We start from the raw sequence: 6,466 nt of genomic DNA on the forward strand, positions 1-6,466 counted from the left end.
TCACCCCCAGCTCCCGCCGGGCTGGTTTCTCCTCTACGCATCTCGCCTGGGCACTGGGGAGCTGTTTTAACCAGCAGGTCCCAAACTTGAGAAGGGCAGCGAAGCTGGTGAAGGGCCTGGAGCACAAGTCTGATGGGGAGCGGCTGAGGGAACTGGGGTTGTTTAGTCTGGAGAAGAGGAGGCTGAGGGGAGACCTCATCGCACTCTACAACTACCTGAAAGGAGGTTGTAGTGAGGTGGGGGTTGGTCTCTTCTGCCAAGTAACAGCGATAGGACGAGAGGAAATGGCCTCAAGTTGCACCAAGGGAGGTTTAGATTGGACATCAGGAGAAATTTCTTTACTGAAAGAGTGGTCAGGCCTTGGAACAGGCTGCCCAGGGAAGTGGTGGAGTCACCATGCCTGGAGGTATTTAAAAGACGTGGAGATGAGGCCCTTAGGGACATGGTGTAGTGGGCATGGGGGTGTTGGGTTGACGGTTGGACTCGATGATCTTAGAGGTCTTTTCCAACCTGTATGATTCTGTGATTCTATGATTCTAAAGGAGCAACCACTGCTGCCAGCCTCCAGCACGGACAGACCAGCCGGGCGGGCGGGTGAGGATGGGAGTTCAGCTGCCAAAACAGCTGAGGGAGTTCATCACTGTCACCATCCATGTTATCCAAGGCAAAACCTGGCTGCTCAGGGAGCCAGGGCTGTCTGGAGCAGCCGTAAGGCAGCTGAGGATGAACACGAAGTCTCCCTGCGGCTGTGGCCTCGTGCAGAAGCCCTCAGAGGAGCTCAGGCAAGAGACATGTAGGCAAGACATCTGCAGGCAAGACGTCTGCAGGTTCTGCAAACAGGTTCGAGTCTACTTGAGCTAAGAAAAAGCCTCTGCAGGAGGTTTGGTGGCCAGAGTTGCCACAAGAGACCTTCAGCTGAGCTGTCTTGGGGCAAGTGTAAAAAGCCAGGGTGTTTGCAACAGCCCCCTTGAAAATGGGAAGCTAGAGAGGTATGCCAGGGTTTGTCACACAAAATAAAGCCGTACCAGGAAAACACACCTCAACAGCAAAAGCCGTATTTTACACCACTGCACCCAGCAGCGCTGCTGCCGTGGAGGGAACAGAGCTTGAGCCTCCACCCAAAATGCACTTACGCAAATAGTCGTTCCAAGAGGTGGTGGGTTTTAGCCCAGTTTGGGAAGGAGCGGAGGTCGCTCAGCGTCTGCCCGTGCCTGCCCTCCAGCAGCGCCGGTGCTTTCAACCCCCTCGAGCCCTGCGGGACACCCCCCTGGCACGGGGGCTTCGCCAGCCCTGGTGGCAGGATCCTGCAGGGGAGAGAAAAAGGGGACAAAAAGGTGTCTGTCCTGAGGCAGCCGGCAGTGTGCAGGCTGACGGGGTGTCGTGGTTTGACCTGGCAGGCAGCCAAACACCACACAGCCGCTCGCTCACTCCCCCCCTCCCCCCCCGCCCAGTGGGACGGGGAGAGAATCGGAAGGGTAAGAGTGAGAAAAACTCGTGGGTTGAGATAAAGACAGTTTAATAGAACAGAAAAGGGAAAATAGTAATGATAATGAGAAAATATACAAAATGAGTGATGCACAATGCAATTGCTCACCACCCGCGCTGACCGATAACCAAGTAGCGATTGGTACTTCCTGGATCACGCCTGCTGTTCATATACTGAGCATGACGTCACATGGTATGGAATACCCCATTGGCCAGCTGGGCCGGCTGTCCTGGCTGTGCTCCCTCCCAACGCTTGTTTTATTTTGGTTTTTTGTTTGTTTGGGTTTTTTTTAAGCTGAATGTCCTTGACTAGCAGGGTACTTAGCAGCAACTGAAAACCTCAGTGTGTTATCAACATTCTTCTCATACTAAATCCAAAACACAGCACTAGGAAGAAATTTTACTCTATCCCAGCTGAAACCAGGACACGGGGTGAGCCTGGGGAGGCTCCTGGCCCCCATGCAGGTGGCAGGTCCCCCCGGAGGAGCCTCCCCTACCTCCCCAGCCACGGGCTGCTGCCGCCGGAGTTACCCCGGGGCAGGATGGATGCGGTCGGGTGCACTGCGGAACCCAGGCCCTGGTTTCTGCTGCTGGACCAGAGCTGAACATTTCATCCCTGGAGCAAAAAGAGATATGAGAAAGCAAAAAATAAGTCATTTGCCGGAGGCACCCTGGTGCCGGGTCCCTTTGATAAAGCTTTCTGTACTTACACTCACCACTGTAGTACGGGAGCTGCTCGGGATCCTGCCAGAGGTCTGCGGGGGGCACTGAGGTGGCCCACAGCCAGACGGTAGGACTGAATTTGTGCAGAAGGAGCCCAGGGGACAGCCCTTCTGCAGAGGGAGCTCAGGCCCTGCTGACAGGCTCCGGAGCTCGGGGCAGATGGCTGGGGAATAGCCGGGCTTTGCTTTTTTTTTTTTCTGGCACAGCCTATATCCAGAGCAATTGCCAAGAACCCTTTGACAGTCATTCACCCTGCAAGAAAAATTGGATTTTTTATGGAGGTGGAGGATTATTGCCCTTTGACAGTGCTGTAAATGCTCAGGTGTAGCTGCTGATGTCGGTGCAGATTAAACAGTCGTGTCCATCTGGCCGTGAGTCTGCCTTGGCATAGTTGGCCCCGGGGTGCGGCGTTGGACCGATGAGCAGAAGCGTGAGCATCTTCACCCGTCTGAACAGCGCTTGCTCCTCAGCCTGGTCCATGGCGGCTCTCAGAGCTCATCGGTACCACTCGGTTTTTGCCTTACCCCATGGCAGCAAGACCTCCTGCGTACGGACATCTCACCGGGGTGCTTGTGCTCCTCCTAACGGTCGCTGTAATGAATTAGGGGGATTACTTCTCTCTTCAGGCAACGTGAGAACTTGGGGAGGCCTCGTGACACGCGTAAAGCTCATTCTGCGGGGAGAGATGAGCGTTAAGCAGCACGAGAAGGATGGGCCAAGCACTAGCAGTAAATTCATATTTTAGATTCTTTCTGGCGCTGTAAAGAGGGGGAATTCGGCGGGAGGCTCTCAGGGACCCCGGCTGGTGGTGATTTATGTTGCTCCGTGATGGAGCGGGATTTGCAGAGACGCAGCCGCCCCCTCTCCCCCTTCCCTTCTCCTGCTCAGGGAGGACTTAGTCAGGAAGGATGAGACATTGAAAGCCGTCCAGCTCCGTGTAGTGTCTCTGCTCAGCTGCTGCCCTGGGCTCGAGTGCTGCTCGACAGGGCTGGTGGCCATGGGAGGTGTTTGTCGGCAGATGCTCTTCACTACTGCTTCCCGAAATGGCATTATAAAACGTAGTGCAAAGCGCTGTGATGAAAAAGGAGTAAAGAGAGCCCTCCAAACGCCGCTCTGCCAGCAGACGCCTGCTCCGAAGGCCACGTGGGCCACGTCCCTGGGGCACGGGGGTGATTTGTGCCGCTGGAGCTCAGGGCCGGTGTCTCTGCTGGAGACCGGGGAGCCCCGAGGAGCTGTTGCTGTGGGATGCTTGACCCTGTTACTGGCAGAAGCCGACCCAGAAACACTTGGTGTCTTTCACCGAGCTGGATGGCGATGGGGGCTTTGATGTGCTGATCCGGCCGGTGGAGCATCCCTGGTGCCAGCGCAGCACTGGGTACCCTGCCCCGGCTGAGGGCACCAGGGGAGGACCCGGGCATCGAGGGCATCCCGGCCCCCTGCCCAACCCGGGGTGTCCCTCACTCCTCTGCCCGCTGGGGTGAGCAGCCTCGGGGCACCCTCCCCGCCGGTGACAAAGCGCCTGCTCCCCGCGCGGGGGGTGGATCCGCTCCCACCGCGTCCTCGCTTCCCACGAGCGCTTCTGCGAGCGAGTGTTTTGGCAGGGCTGTGCCCGGAGATGGCAACTCCAGAAAACACTGCGGAGTATTCACGTTTTTCACTCCATAATCACAAATATTCCCCCTGGAAACCGTTGGAAAAGGGTTACGTGAAGCCGACTACGGATGGAAAGCAAGAGAGCCTCATCGTGGCCGTTCAGGTGCATCCTCAAACAATGGGGGGGGGAAAGGAAAAGCATCTCCTCCTCCCCCTGCCCTTCGGACACGGGATTTCCCTTTCTGTCCCCAAACGCCAGCCCCGGCCGCCTGCCCAGGGACCCTTGCTGCTACGCTTGGGTCTTGCAGCCCTTGCAGGGGAAAAAAAAAGGAAGTTCCCCCGAGGACTGGCCTCTCCCGAGGCGTGGGGAAGGGGGGAAGCACACCTCTCCTCCCCAGCAGAGGATGACAGCCGGCGCTGTCGCTGAGTCGCTGCCCGAGCGGCGAGACTGTCTGTGACGGGCTCGCCCCTAATAGTTATTAAATCACCGCTCAGCACCAGCTCTGACCTTTCCATCAGAGACGGCTTTTATCCCAACTTGTGCCAGGGAAGCTCTGTTCCTGCCCCCCCGTTTTCCTCTGCCTTCACCTATTTACTCACCATCACTATTTTTTTCCCTAAATTCCCAATTCCTGTGCTCAGCCGAGCTCGAGCAGCAAGAGCTCAGATCCCAGAACAGGATTTTTCCCCGGCACTGGAGGGTCCCTCAATACTCCTCCTGGGATGTGCCCCAGCACCCAGCCCCAGCAATGCTTCCCAGCCACGTCGGGGTTTGGATGGATCCCCGCCACGGGGTCCCCCCTCCTCTCCTCCAGCCATCCCCGATGAGGAAAGGCCACGTTTTCCTTTTCCTCTCGGAAAAGGCCAAAACAAAAACTCGATGGCTTTTTCAAAGGCCGTTTCGTGCGAGCGCTTTGCAGGCGCGTTGTCCCTGCGGCGCTGGCGGCGGGTTCCTGCCTGCGGGCCGGGGTGGGCACCGCTGCCTTTGGCCCCTCTAAGGACCGTTCAGCCTCCCGAGAGCAAACCCGCCATGGGTTCTGTTCCGCTTTACAGGGCAAAGCTGCAACCTGCAACCTGTAAAATCCTCTTTCTATTCACAGCCCTGCCGGGAAGCTTATTAGTCTGATTTCTCCTGGAATAGATCCGTGGTACAGCCTGTGGGCTGCGGCATGCGTGCTCCTACGAGTGAGTACGGAGAAAATGCCTCGGTGATGCTCCCGCTGAGCATCATCTGCCCTGTCCTTCATCACAAGCTGGGTTTTTCCCACGTGGAAACTGGGGCAAAGCGATCGGCAAGAGCCAAGCAAGCCCGGGGTGAAGGAAGGGGAAGCAGAAACAGTCGATGTGCCTGGAACAGCCTGTGGCTCCTGCTGGTCAATAAACACTCGGCAAATCGATCCGGAGGGAGAGGAAACTCCGTTAGGTCTGGGGTTTAATGGACCTATTTTCTCTGGGGTTTAATGACCCTCGCAGCCCCTCAGCCAACGCACCCGCTGCCCAGAGCCACCCGCGCCTGCTGCAGAACCCAGTCCTCGCCCGGCGTGGGCAGTGCGTGCGGATCGGTGGCCGGCAACCGTGTGGGCTGGGCATGTGTCCCGGGCACCCTGGGGGCAGAGCACCCCGGCTCGGGGCAGATGCGATGGGGTTTGGTACCCAGCCACAGCCTCCGCTCCTGCATCCTCTGCTCTGACCAACACATCCCTACGCGTCCAACACCCAAATATCCAGAAAACCACTGGGAAGGGAAAAATTTTGGAATAATGTTTTGGAAGCAGCTGCGGGGGAGGCTTCAGGGCATCGCTGGGTGGGCGCAGCGGGAATACGGCCGGTGGCGAAGTGCCTGCAGCGCTGCGCTTGTCCTCCCGGCCAAGGGCACCGAGAGCCGCTGCTCCGAGAGGAATCTCCAAAGCCAGCGGCTGCAGATGGAAGGGCAAGAGCCGAGCAGCGCTCAGAGCTGGCGGCTTTGCATCTGGCTTCTGCTACGAAGGAAGTAATTAACAGGAATAATCACACAAGAGCAGCAGCACGCTTGGGAGTTGAGCAAGTTTTATCAATCCCAGTGTGCTGGACAGGGGGACGTCCGTCTTCACCGGGAGCAGTAATAGCAAAAAGCAGATGAATGCAAAAAAGCTCTGTAAAAGGAGAGACGGAGGCTCCGGGCAGAGCTTGGGGAGTTTCCCTCCGCAACAGAGAGCGGGCTGGTTTTTCAGAAGAGATTAAATAATGCAGTGGTGGCCTGGCAGGGAAGCAGCACTGTCGTTTTTCTAAATCTTTCGCCTTGCAGAGCAGTGATAAACTGCCCCGATTGCTGGTGTGGGGAAAGGATCAAAGCACTAAGAGCAAGATCAGGCAGGGGAAAAGTTCCCCTGTGGGATTGCTGGCTGTCCCCATCACTGTGACCCCCGAAAGAGAGTGGGCCCCCCATTACCTGTTGTCCCGCTTGCTCCCCCGCACGGTGACAGCTCCCCCCGCACTGGCCCTGCTCTGGGGTCACAAAACTCCTCCCCACCTGGGTGACACGACGGAGCTGAAAAATTCCTTATAAAATTAAATGAAAGCACTTAAAGCGTTCCTGGGAGCTTGCAGGAGGGGCTCAGGCTCCCCCTGACGACAGCCGCATCGGGAGGTGGGCACGGTCCCCGCGTGCCACCCCGCGGGGGACAGC

Source organism: Calonectris borealis, chromosome 13 (assembly GCF_964195595.1).
Source record: "Calonectris borealis chromosome 13, bCalBor7.hap1.2, whole genome shotgun sequence".
Taxonomy (NCBI): Eukaryota; Metazoa; Chordata; class Aves; order Procellariiformes; family Procellariidae; genus Calonectris; species Calonectris borealis.